Below are 14061 nucleotides of genomic sequence, written 5' to 3' on the forward strand. Positions count from 1 at the left end.
TCGGTATCCATAAAAGATTTGCACAATCATATTTAAGTTTAATACCTGACTCTTTAACTTTGTCGAGTTCCCAATCTTTATGTGACGCCCTCGATTCAATCGTACACTAATCATACACGCAACTGTGTACGATCAAGATCAAGGACTCACGGGAAGATATCACAACACAACTCTAGACACAAATTAAAATAATACAAGCTTTATATTACAAGCCAGGGGCCTCAAGAGCTCGAATACATAAGCTCGAAAACACAAGAGTCAGCAAAAGCAACAATATCTGAATACAGACATGAGTTAGACAAGTTTTCCTTAAGAAGGCTAGCACAAAAGCAACAACAATCGAAAAGGCAAGGCCTCCTGCCTGGGAGCCTCCTAACTACTCCTGGTCGTTGGCGGCCTCCACGTAGTAGTAGGCACCCTCGGGGTAGTAGTAATCGTCAGTGGTGTTGTCTGGATCCTAGGCTCCAACATGTGGTTGCAACATCCGGAAATAAAGGAAAAGGGGAAAAAGAGGGAGCAAAGCAACCGTGAGTACTCATCTGAAGTACTCAGCAAGCAAGGATCTATACTACATATGCAACATTATCAAAGGAAGGTTGTATATGTGGACTGGGCTGCGGAAATGCCAGAATAGAGAGAAGGCCTAGTCCTATCGAAGACTAGCATCTTCAGGAAACCACCATCTTGCAACAACAGGAGGGAGTAGGGTAGCATAAACTAAAGTAGTAGTAGTGTTATCAACCTCGGCCAGAGATCCTTTCTCGACTCCCTGCGAGAAAGCAATCCCAGATCCATACTATCCAATTCTCATCACAATCCATTTCTCATCACAATCCATTTCTCATCACAAGTATCCAGTTCTAGTTGTATCGATCGGGATACAACTCCAAGTGTCCGTTACCGTAGGACAGGCTATCGATAGATGTTTTCTTCCCTACAGGGGTGCACCAACTTACCCACCACGCTCGATTAACTCCGGCCAGACACACTTTCCTGGGTCATGCCCGGCCTCGGCCAAACAATACGCCGCAACCTGACCTAGGCTTAATAGAGAGGCCAGCACGCCGGACTAAACCTATGCCCCCAGGGGTCATGGGCCATCTCCCCGGGAACTCCTGCACGTTGTGAGGGCGGCCGGTGAGCAGACATAGATACCTCCCTAAAAAGGCAGGAGCTTACCAGTCCAACCCGGCGCGCGTCGCTCAGTCGCTGACGTCGATTAAGCTTCGGCTAATGCATACGACGCAGAACGCCCATACTATGCCCACGTGATGGTTAGTGCTATCAGGCCAGAGGCCCCTCGGATCAAATATCCAAATCGTAGTGGATTAGGAACGCGCGGTAACAAGCAGAGACTCATGAAAGGTGTGACCCCGTCGCTCCGTCTTGAGTACTTGAGGCAAGGGCTAAGAATGCCCGGCCGTGCCACGTAAGTATCTCGCGGGCACCCTCCAGGTCAACCCGTCTCCACATCACTCGCAAATATGCCCGCGCGGGTACCCCTCAGGGCCGACCCGTCTTTAGTAACTGGGTTCAGAGTAAATTCATAGTAATCATAGTAACTGTGTGTCTAACACCAAGGGGAAAACTCAAGGAATCACCCCCGGTGAATTCCACTCGAAGTAATCATCAAGGTGAATGTAAGAGGATCCACCCTCGAGGTTCACACTTAAGGGGTTGCACGACAGAGCCGTATCGGAAGTGGTTAAGGAGGAAATCACCCTCGATGACCACAACCTGATAGATATACTACAAAGATCTCATCATGAGTGATGTATGAGGTTCCACCCTCGGCACTCGATGGTAACTCTGCAGAGTCGAGCAACAAAAGGGGAAAGTGATGTGCGGTGCCGGGGCCTGGTCTTCGATCCCGTTGATCGGGTCTTCGATGATGAAGCAGGGGCAACAAGGACAAGATGGGGGTCACTGATGGATCACTAACCAACCTATACTAACCAGTTTAGGATAAGCAGGTAAGGTAACAATAAGCAGGATACAAAAGCAGGCTATGCATCAGAATAGGGGCAAACAATTACAGTAGCAAAATCTAATGCAAGCATGAGAGAAAGGAAATGGGCGATATCCGGATGATCAAAGGGGGGCTTCCCTGGTTGCTCTGGCAAGGAGGGGTCGTCGGTGACGTAGTCGATCACAGGGGCGACATCGATCTCGGGGTCTACCGGAGAGAAGAGGGGGAAGAAACAATAAATATAAAAAAACAAAGCATCATAAAGCATATAACATGGTAAAACGATGTGCTAGGGGTGACCTAACGCAGTACTACTCGATACAGGCGAAGGGGAAAAACATCCAGGAAATGAGTTTGGCATTTTCCGGACAAATGAATCGAAGGGGACTGTAACACCCCGGATGTAACTTTCCCCATTTGTACTCCAACTCTTGTCGTTTCCGGCGTTAAGTTATATTTATTTTCTCGGGTTTGGGTTTCGTCTCCGTGTGTTGTTGTCGTTGTCATGCATCTCATATCATGTCATCATGTGCATTGCATTTGCATACGTGTTCGTCTCATGCATTCGAGCATTTTCCCCGTTGTCCGTTTTGCATTCCAGCGCTTCGTTCTCCTCCGGTGGTCATTTCTAGCTTTCTTTCGTGTGTGGGGATTAAACATTTCCAGACTGGACCGAGACTTTCCAAGCGGCCTTGGTTTACTACCGGTAGACCGCCTGTCAAGTTTCGTACCATTTGGACTTCGTTTGGTACTCCAACGGTTAACCGAGGGACCGAAAAGGCCTCGTGTGTGTTGCAGCCCAACACCCCTCCAATTTGTCCCAAAACCCACCAAACTCTGCTCTATGTCCTAGAGCGTTCGATCACGATCGCGTGGCCGAAAACCGCACCTCATTTGGACTCTCCTAACTCCACTTATGCCTATAAATAGACCCCCCGTTTTTCGGATCTCTCTCCCCCTCCGAAACCCTAAATCCCCTCGCGCCGGCCGGACAACGTCCGCCGCCCTCTCAGCACGTGCCACGTGGCAGCCGCCACCTCGCCGCCGCCGCGGGCCGGGGAGCCCGAAGCCGGCCCCCGCGGCCCGTCTTCTTCGCCCCGCCGCCCGGCTCCTCCCGCGAGCGCCCCGCCGCCTCCTTCCTCAACTCCGGTGGCCGGAGCGCCCCGCCACTCGACTCCGGTGGCCGGAGCTCCGCCGCCTCCCTCCACGGCGAGCGCCGCCCCCCGCGGCCACCCTCGCCGCCCCGGCCTTCTTCTCCCTCGCCGGCGATCTCCACCGGCTCCGGCGCCGGTCGTCCTCGGCTTCCGCGCCGACCGGTGAACAGTGCAGCGCCGCGCCTCGGTTTCCGTGCGAACCCTAGATCCAGATCCAGAGGTTGTTTTTTTTGCTAAGTCCCTAGATTTTTTACTCCATATGCTCCTGTTCGAGGCCCCGTAACTTTGCATCCGTAGCTCCGATTTGGGCATATAGCATATCGAAATGTTCATCTCGACGAGTACATCATTTCATTCCATTGCATCATTTTCATTTGAGTGCATCTTGATGCCCGAAATGCTGTTAGAAAGAGGCTTCGTGAGTTAATTGTCAGATCTGCTAGTTCATCTTAGACTTTTGTCATTTTTGCCATGTTTATTGTGTGCATGATATGCCTGTGAGTCCTTCATATGTTTTGTTAAGGATTTTGACTTCTTTCCAGAGGTGCAACCCATGCATTTTTGTGATGTGTGTGGTGACTTGTGCAAGCTTGCAAAGTGAGGCACCCGGTAAATCTGTTTTCAGGGACTTAGTAGTTTTCACTAAGTCTGGGATTATTTAGTTCATGATGCCATATGTTCGTGTTGTTTCCTAGTGATCCATGCCTCTTTTGAGGATGATCAGTAAGGGAGTTTTGTTAATGTTGTAGTGCTCTATCCATCCATGCCTTTGTTTGCAATTATGGAGCACCCTAGCTTGAGTCAATCGAGCTCTACTTTTGCTTCGTTGTGAATCTGGGCAGATCATCAACTTGTTTGCGATTTTGCCGATGTTATTGTAGTTGATCCGTGCATGCTATGCCATTGTTCTTGTCATGTCTAGCTAGCATTTTGTGTCTTCTTAATGGATGTTTGCTTGCTTTGCCATGACTTGCACCGTAGTGAGTGCATCGAGCTCGTTTACATGCCTTCGTGAGTTATATTTCAGCATGTCTCAGTTTTCACTAAGTCTGAAAACTGATTGTGTTTTAGCTATGTTCGTGTGCCCGTTAGTATATTTTGTGAACCCTTTTGGCCCCAGGTCACTTTGGGTCTTTTGTTAAGCTTGTTGAGTAGCTCCATGCCATGTTCTTACTTGTCTTAATCAGGTCATGTATCATGTTGTTTTGCTGCTCCGAAGAGGGCTTCGTGATCTGAAATTTCAGACAAGTGTTGATTTCACTAAGTCTGAGATCAGTTTTGCATTTGCGTTTTTGCCATGCTTGTTTGAACCTCATAATGGATGAATTGGCCGTAGATCAGTGCTAGTCTTTTGTTAAGCATCTTGTGTGCATCCCTGCCATGTATTTTGTTGTCATGTTTGGTGGCTGTAGCATGTTCATCTCATTGCATTTAGATGCCTACTTGCTGTAAATCGCAGACCGGTGTCATTTTTGAAATGCTTGCCATTTCCAAACCGTAACTCCGGATCCGGCGTTCCTTTTATCGTTTTCAAGCGATTTCATCTCATCTTTCCAGTGGCACTCTTGGATTTCCAAGTTGAGGCCAGGTCCATGCATTTTTTGTCATATCTTGCATTTTGCATCCCGCATCGCATCCCGCATAGCATATCATCATTGCATCATGTCGTTTGATCCTTGCACGTGGTTGATTGTATCCTTGTTGCTTGTTTGTCTTGTTTGGGTAGAGCTGGGAGACGATTTCGCTAACGAGGAGCCCGTTGAGTTTGCTTTTGAGGATCCAGTCAACTCTGACAGCTTTGCAGGCAAGATGATCATACCCTCGAAATCACTACTATCTTTGCTATGCTAGTTTGCTCGCTCTTTTGCTATGCCAATGCTACGATGCCTACCTTTTGCTTGTCAGCCTCCCAATTGCCATGTTGAAACTCTAACCCGCCATGTCCTAGCAAACCGTTGATTGGCTATGTTACCGCTTTGCTCAGCCCCTTTTATAGCGTTGCTAGTTGCAGGTGAAGATTGGAGGCCGTTCCTTGTTGGAACATCATTTATTTACTTGTTGGGATATCATTATATTGCCATGTTATCTTAATGCATCTATATACTTGGTAAAGGGTGGAAGGCTCGGCCTCTCGCCTAGTGTTTTGTTCCACTCTTGCCGCCCTAGTTTCCGTCATATCGGTGTTATGTTCCCGGATTTTGCGTTCCTTACGCGGTTGGGTTATAATGGGAACCCCTTGATATTTCGCCTTGATTAAAGCTTTTCTAGCAATGCCCAACCTTGGTTTTACCATTTGCCACCTAGCCTTTCTTTCCCTTGCGTTCTGCAGACTCAAGGGTCATCTTTATTTAACCCCCCCCCCCCCCGGGCCAGTGCTCCTCTGAGTGTTGGTCCACCTGTCAGCTACCGGTGGCCACCAGGGGCAACTCTGGGCTGGCCTACCCGTACCTAGGACAATCTGAGTGTGCCCTGAGAAAGAGATATGTGCAGCTCCTATCGGAATTTGTCGGCACATTCGGGCGGTGTTGTTGGTCTTGTTTTAACCTGTCGAAGTGTCTTGAGTTACCGAGATACCGAGTCTGATCGGAACGTCTTGGGAGGAGGTCTATTCCTTCGTTGACCGTGAGAGCTTGTCATGGGCTAAGTTGGGACTCCCCTGCAGGGTTTGAACTTTCGAAAGCCGTGCCCGCGGTTATGGGCAGATGGAAATTTGTTAATGTCCGGTTGTAGATAACTTGAACCCTAATTATTTAAATGAATCAACTGAGTGTGTAGCCGTGATGGCCTCTTCTCGGCGGAGTCCGGGAAGTGGACACGGTGTTGGAGTAATGTTTGCGCAGGTTGCTCTCTAGTTTCTCGCTCGCGCCTTGCCTCCTCTTCTCGCTTTCCTTTGCGAATAAGTTAGCCACCATATATGTTAGTCGCTTGCTGCAGCTCCACATATATTTGCCTTTCCTTTCCTATAAGCTTAAATAGTCTTGATCGCGAGGGTGCGAGATTGCTGAGTCCCTGTGGCTCACAGATTACTATTACACCAGATGCAAGGCCCAATGATTCCGCTCCAGGAAACGCGTATGAGCTCAAGTGGGAGTTCGACGAAGACTCTCAACGATACTATGTTTTCTTTCCCGATGATCAGTAGTGGTGCCCAGTTGGGGGTGATTGGGACCGTTGTCGCATGTTGGGTTTTCTTCTATTTTGGCGCCGTAGTCGGGCCATGAGTGTTTTGGATGATGTAATGTTATTTATGTATTTGATTGACGTGGCGAGTGTAAGCCAACTACGTTCTCCCCTTTATTATTCATATTACATGGGATGTTGTGAAGATTCCCTAACTTGCGACATATGCCTTCAATGCGATTATGTCTCTAAGTCGTGCCTCGACACGTGGGAGCTATAGTCGCAACGAGGGTGTTACAGGGACGGATCCATGTTCGCTATGCTAGAGGTATGTGACAGGTATGTGGGTGGCATATTCGGATTCGTCACATTTTTCTGAGCAACTTTGATATATAAATTATTTTCATCTAAATTATAGATTATTTTATATGATTTTTCAATGTTTAATTGAATTTCTAATATTCTGATTTTGTTTCAAAACGAGTTGACCAAGTCATAATGATGGGTCAAAAGGGAAGGTGTGGCCCACATGTCATAGGCTAGATATTTTTAACTTACCTTAACCTTTAAATTATTAGCGGGGTCCACATGTCATATGCACATTAAACTAAATAGATAACTAGCTAATCTAATTAGTGTTGGCTCAATACCAGGCACTTCCGACGAAGGCGATACGACCTACGACGAATGACGATGACTAACAAAGCTCGCTGACAAACACAACAAAGTGATTTACGTCGAGTTGCACCGTAGTACAAAGCTAGCCTCCAATTGATTAACACGTCCGCAGTACCACACAACAGCTTTGGCCGGTTAATCTGATTTACTAGCCGGCTGACTCACACGCATGCACGTACACTAGAAACCGATTGGATTTCCATGGGCATGATGATTACTTTATTGTCTTGTAAACTCACGGTTCGATTTACAAGGGGTTTTACACACGTATATGCCAGGTTACTTGACCGAATTAGAAGAGAAGACTAATCCTACATGGTCACTAATTCAAGTACTCGTTGGATTCCTATACGTACATGTAATCTGATACTGGGTTTACTTCCAACAATTAGCACTGAACTACCTAAGTTAACAGTGTCGGTGTACGGGGCAGAGGCACAGCAGCAGCACCGGCATATCAGCAAGAGCAGCTAGTGGCGGGAGCAAGCAGCTCAAGCAGCAGGCAGGGGAGGCGGCGAGGAGTAGCAGAAGTGAGGAGCAGCAGCAGTGGCTTGTAGCAGTAGTAGTCTAGAGCAGCAGCGGCAGTAGAAGAGCACCAGTAGCAAGGCAAAATCAGTAGCAGTATGCAAGAGCAGCAGCGAGCAGTAGCAGCAAACGACGACACGGAGCAGGGCAGGCGCGTGCGGGAGGCAGGCCGGGCGCATGGGGAGCATGGCGGGGCGCGACGGGCGTGGGCAGGGGTCACGGCGAGTGCGGCCAGGGCATGGTGGAAGCACGGCAAACGCGCACACACTGCAAACTTCGGGCGCGGCCATGGTAGTTAGCGGATGGCGGCCTACGGCAACGGGTCGATGGACAAAGGAGGGGGAATCAGGGGAGAAGCTCACCGTGAAGCTCGTGGACATGGTCAGGGAGGCCGGGGTTGCCGGGATGGTGCAGATCGACCGAAGCTCCACGGCAGCCGTAGGAGGAAGATGACTCGATCCGGTCGATGTAGCGCGAGGGGACTCAAACTGGTGCTCGTAGAGGAGGTAGACGAGGCAGACAGAGCTCCTGGACAGGACGGAGTGGCGAGGGGAGGTCAAAGGCCACGGCAGCGGCGACGACGCTGCGACGACCGTACTGGTGTGTGTGCGGGGGAGCGAGCAATGGCGCGAGAGAGGGGGAAGCGGCTAGGGTTCGGGAGGGAAGGTCGCGGCGTCGGTCTTAAGGGCACCGGAGAGGTGCCCGATGGCCGGCACATCGCCCAGCCTCAGTCACGGCGGGTGGATGGCCGCCACGGCCCTCCTGCTCCTGTAGCGAGGAGAGAGATGACCAGGTTGGGTTGGGCCAGCTACTGTAGTCTATTGGGCCAAGTGCACAGTGCCACATACCCCTTTGTTTTTGCCTAAAAAACATACTCCTTTGTTTTTTTAATTATGTATCTTTTATTTCTCCTCCGCTTTGCATCTTATTTTTAAGCCCTATTTTTAATACCAAATGAATTTTGGTGAACATGAACTTTGGTACATAAATATTAGACAATAGTTTGAGTTGGCACACAAGGTTTGGAGGCGCTTGGAGTCAAATAAATAATTGTTTATTTTGAAAAGGCCATTTTACTTGATGTTGGGCCACTTCTTAATTTCCTAGGAATATATTCATGAGTCAAACGAAGTTGGTTTCAACATGACAATGATTAGGGGAATTTATAGAATAAGGCAAACATTTTAGTTTTACTTTTTGAAGAAATAAATATTTGACTTGCATTTAAATTTCAATTTTACTTTGATTTTGGACAAGTGGCCATTTGCATAGTAATCATGATGACATGGCCACCATTAGGGGGAGATTACTGTTGCATGATTCTCAGGGTGTTACAAATCTCCTCCACTACAAGAAATCTCGTCCCGAGATTTAAGTGGGGAAGTAAAGAGTAACTTCGGGAGAACTGACTCTTACAGGGTGTAACATCCCAAATTTTCAATTTGGAATGTTATACATTAGGTCATCATGCATATCATATTTTATTTTTGGTTTTGATCCTAGAAAATCCTAAGCAACTCAAGGACCCACGGAGAGAGTTGGGGATTTCGTTATTTACATATTTGAGTTTTCTCAAATTATGTAAACAGGATCATTTGATTTTATTTATTTTATCATCAATTATTTCTATTTCAAAAATATGAGAGAGGGAATAAAATGACTTTCCCAAAATATAGAAATATTGAGGATTTAATAAAAAAATCAAATAAGATTTATTTCGGAGTTTTTCGGTATTTTTATTTGAATTTAGGAAAAATGCGCGTTTTTCAAAGTTGTAGTTTGGGCCCAGATATCACTTTATCGGGCTTGATTTTAGGAACCCGGCAAAATTTATTTCGTGATTTTTGGAGTCCATTTAGTATTTCTTTTTATTTTTCTTCCGAGCGGATTTATAAAAAAAACGCGAACCGACTCCGGGCCGTACCCGGCCAGGAAACTGCCGTTGGAGTTGATGGACTCACTTATCTTCCAAGCCTTCCGCTGTTATCGTTATTAGATGGCCTTAAGCCATATTTATTGTAATAAGTTCTCTTTTGAGACACTCGATGTAATAAGTGTGTGATTGCTACTCTGCTATAAATCCTCCGAGTATTGTGTGGTGTCAGCATTACTGATCCAGGAATGACACCGGAGCACAGAGATCAGACTGTTTGAGGTCTGGTCGCTACAGAGATGGTATCAGAGCACACGCTGACTGTAGGACACGACCACTAAGCTAAAAACCTAGATCACTACTCACTCTCTTCTTTTCTGACCTCTCATCTTTTCTACTCTTTAGGATGGCGGATGCAAGGAACAAGTTCACACAACCGGATGAAGATACACCCTTTGGACGCCACTTGAGGGAAGTCACTAGATACCTGAACATAGGAATACCAAGCTTCACGGGAACCTACAACGCCACTTTACCTGAAGAAGAGCGCTGGATGATTCAAGTTCAAGTTCCAGGAAGGACGTTCATGCCAGTCACTGAGCCCATAGAGTTTTCTTTTGATGCACCAACTTGGAGTCTAGGAAAGAGTATGGCAGCTCACATCGCCATGGGACGCATCGGAGAAGTCTACCGCAAGGATCTCAAGGATACTATCTACCAGATTTGTGGGCGCCGAGATGAACACTGGGAGATGATCAGCACCAGGAAAGATAGATCAATTGCAGCTTTTATTCAGGAGTTAAATCAGCACATTCGACGCCAGGAGAACCAGATGTGCGCCGACATGATAGATCTGAAGAAGGCTAAGACTAGAATCAGGGAACTGGAGGAAGAACTCAAGGCTACGCGCGAAGATTATGAAGAAGAAATTGAAGTATTGGTGGATAAGAATGCCGACCTAACAAAGAAAATTGGAATATTTATGGGAGGCCCGACACCAGTAGACGAAGACGAAGAACCCAAGGAGATTAGCCCAGAAGACTACATCATCATCGACGGCACCGACTCGGAAGCAGATAGTAGCGATGATGACTATGTTGATGAAGCAGGAGCAGATATCATGGAATCTACAACCGTAGAATATTTCTAGTAGACCACCTCATCAGTAGTAGTAGTCCACCATGTAAATATAGTAGTCCGAGCACTTTTGCGATAGTTAGATCGATTGTATGCCTTGTTTGTTTGATTGAAGTGAATTGTGTGCTTTTGCCTCATGTGCATATGGGTAGTGTTTTCTCTTTAGACCCCCTCTATTCTTATACCTCATCTTTTCTAAACCCTCAGATGCCTCCGAGACGTGACCCCGGATTTGCCTTTCCACCGGAGCTCACTCAGTTGATCCAGCAGCAGAACACCCTGATGCAGTTGCTAGTTCAGAATCAGAATCAGGGGAATAACAACAACAATCCACCACCACCACCTGTTGACCACTTAGCCCGTTTTCTTAGGCTGAATCCGTCGGTGTTTTCCAGTAGCACCGAGCCGATAGTAGCAGATGATTGGCTCCGCAAGATAGCTAGGGAGTTGACCACAGCAGGATGCACAGATGTGGAGAAGGTTAAGTTTGCCGCACATCAGTTAAAAGGACCCGCAGCATCTTGGTGGGAGAATTTCACAGCCACCTTCCCAGTCGACACTGTCACATGGGACCAGTTTCAGCAAGCTTTCCGTACTGCCCATGTTTCAGCAGGAGCAATGGCCATGAAGAAGCGTGAGTTTCGTAACTTGCGCCAAGGAGGACGGACAGTTGGCCAGTATGTGGAGGAGTTTAGTAAGTTAGCACGTTATGCCCCAGATGACGTTGCTACTGATGCAGCTAAGCAGGAGAAATTCCTGGAAGGACTGAATGATGAGTTGAGTATGCAGTTGATGGTAGCCACCTTCAACAACTACCAGGAGTTGGTAGACCATGCTCTTATGATTGAAGGGAAGCAGCAGCAAATTGAGAACCGCAAGAGAAAGTATGGACAAGGAAAGTATAATACAGGAGCTCAGCAGAAGCCTCGTTTTACCCCTAGACCAGGAGGACATTTTCATCATACCCATGGAGTAGGTAGCTCGCATAACCACAATGACACTAAGAATGGTAATGGGAATGGAGGAAGTAATGGACAGAACCGCAGCACCCCATCGACCCCAACCAAGAAGGATTTGAGCCACGTCACTTGCTATAAGTGATCGAAGCCAGGACATTTTGCAAATGAATGTCCTGAAGGCCAAAACGGCAATGGAAGTTCTGGGAAGAAGCCGAACCCTTTCAACAGGGGACAGGTGAACCACGTTAACGTGGAGGAGGTTGAAGCTCAGCCCGATGCAGTAATAGGTAAGTTTTTGGTTAAGTCATTTACTGAACTCGTTCTTTTTGATACTGGTGCATCGCATTCATACATCTCAAGGGGATTTGTGGATAAGTATAACCTACCAACCCAAACCCTTAGGTCACCCATGTTAGTAACCTCGCCAGGAGCAGAGTATGTGGCAAGTCTATGGTGTGATCGGTTACCATTAAGGATTGGTAATCATGTTTTTCCCTCAGACCTAATAGTATTGGAATCTCAAGGATTGGATGTGATATTAGGCATGGATTGGTTATCAAAGTATAAAGGGAATATTGAGTGTGCTAGTAAGTCAATTTTGCTTACCACACCAGAAGGGAGAAGGATCAAGTATGTATCCCGGCATGTACCAAAGAGGACTCAAGTAAATTGCCTAACAGGAGTTGTGCAGGAGGAAGTACCAGTGGTAAAGGATTTTCCTGATGTATTTCCCGAAGAGTTGACAGGCATGCCACCGGATAGAGACATTGAGTTTTTGATTGAGCTATTGCCAGGCACTGGGCCAATATCAAAGCGACCATATAGGATGCCAGCAAAAGATTTGGTGGAAATCAAGAAGCAGATTAAGGAGTTACTGGATAAGGGATATATTCGCCCAAGTTCTTCGCCTTGGGGATCACCAGTACTTTTAGTGGTGAAGAAGGATGGATCGTTAAGGATGGTTGTTGATTATCGAGGATTGAACGAAGTAACGATCAAGAACAAGTACCCACTACCAATGATCAACGATCTGTTTGATCGATTGCAAGGAGCTAAGGTATTTTCCAAGATCGATTTGCGATCAGGATACCACCAGTTGAAGATTCGAGAACAGGATATTCCTAAGACATCTTTCACCACCAGGTATGGGCTGTATGAGTATACCGTTATGTCATTTGGACTGACTAACGCGCCTGCCTATCTTATGAACATGATGAACAAAGTGTTTATGGAGTTTTTGGATAAGTTCGTCGTAGTGTTCATTGATGATATCCTGGTTTATTCGAAGAATGAAGAGGAGCATAAGGAGCATTTGCGTTTGGTACTTGGAAAGCTTAGAGAACATCAGTTATATGCCAAATTCAGCAAATGTGAGTTTTGGTTGAAGGAAGTAGGATTCCTCGGACACGTTATATCCGGAGAAGGTATAGCAGTAGATCCCGCTAAAGTTGAAACCGTGACCAAGTGGGAAGCACCAACAACAGTTGGAGAGATCCGGAGTTTTCTTGGACTCGCAGGATACTACCGGAGATTTATTGAGAATTTCTCAAAGATCGCAAAGCCTATGACGGAGTTGCTGAAGAAGGATACTAAGTTCAAATGGACTGAGGAGTGTGAGGCTAGTTTCCAGAAGTTGAAGAAACGTTTGGTGACCTCACCAGTGTTGATTTTGCCAGATCAAACCAAGGATTATGAGGTGTATTGCGATGCTTCACGTCGAGGACTTGGAGCAGTGCTTATGCAGGAAGGGAGAGTTGTTTCGTATGCTTCACGACAACTGAAGCCCCACGAATCGAATTATGCTACGCATGATTTGGAGTTAGCAGCCGTAGTGCATGCATTGAAGACATGGAGACATTTCCTCATCAGAAATCATTGTGAGGTGTACACGGATCATAAGAGTTTGAAGTACATTTTCACGCAGAAGGAGTTGAATCTCAGACAAAGGAGATGGTTGGAGCTCATCAAGGATTATGATATGAAGTTGCATTATCATCCCGGGAAAGCTAATGTAGTAGATGACACATTAAGCCGCAAGAGCCATGTCAATAGGTTAATGACGGGAGAAATACCCGAGGAGTTAGCAGATAATTTTCGTGAACTATGTTTGGAAATAGTTCCGAGAGGCTATGTAGCAGCATTGGAAATTTAGTCAACATTGATGGATAGAATCAAAGAAGCTCAGAAAACTGACAAGGAGATTGCTTCTATAAAGGAGAAACTGAGCAAAGGAAAAGCTAAAGGATTTCGTGAGGATGAGCACGACACCCTATGGTTTGAAGATCGTGTTTATGTGCCCAGTAACCCGGAGATTAGAAAGTTGATTCTGCAAGAGGCCCATGATTCACCGTATTCGATTCACCCAGGAAATACCAAGATGTATTTGGACTTGAAGGATATTTTCTGGTGGACCGGAATGAAGAAGGATATTGCGGAGTATGTAGCTGTTTGTGATGTATGTCAGAGAGTAAAGGGAGAGCATCAGAAGCCAGCAGGATTGTTGCAACCATTGCCGATACCCGAATGGAAGTGGGATAAGCTAGGCATGGATTTTATCAAGGGATTACCCAGGACTCGTTCAGGCTATGACTCGATTTGGGTTGTAGTTGATCGATTGACGAAGGTAGCACATTTCATCCCAGTAAA

General features: G+C 46.6%; 1 long non-coding RNA gene across 1 annotated transcript; it reads right to left on the bottom strand.

The window, feature by feature from the left end:
* Positions 1-157: 157 nt before the first annotated feature.
* LOC147971064 (uncharacterized) lies at positions 158-8203 on the bottom strand. The gene is made up of 2 exons (XR_015604499.1): positions 7809-8203; positions 158-457 (listed from the first exon to the last, which is right to left on the bottom strand). It is a non-coding gene; the product is annotated as an uncharacterized LOC147971064 (long non-coding RNA).
* Between the last annotated feature and the right edge of the window lie 5858 nt (positions 8204-14061).

The sequence above is a fragment of the Triticum urartu genome, chromosome 5A (assembly GCF_056163025.1).
Source record: "Triticum urartu cultivar PI428250 chromosome 5A, HENAU_Tu73, whole genome shotgun sequence".
Taxonomy (NCBI): Eukaryota; Viridiplantae; Streptophyta; class Magnoliopsida; order Poales; family Poaceae; genus Triticum; species Triticum urartu.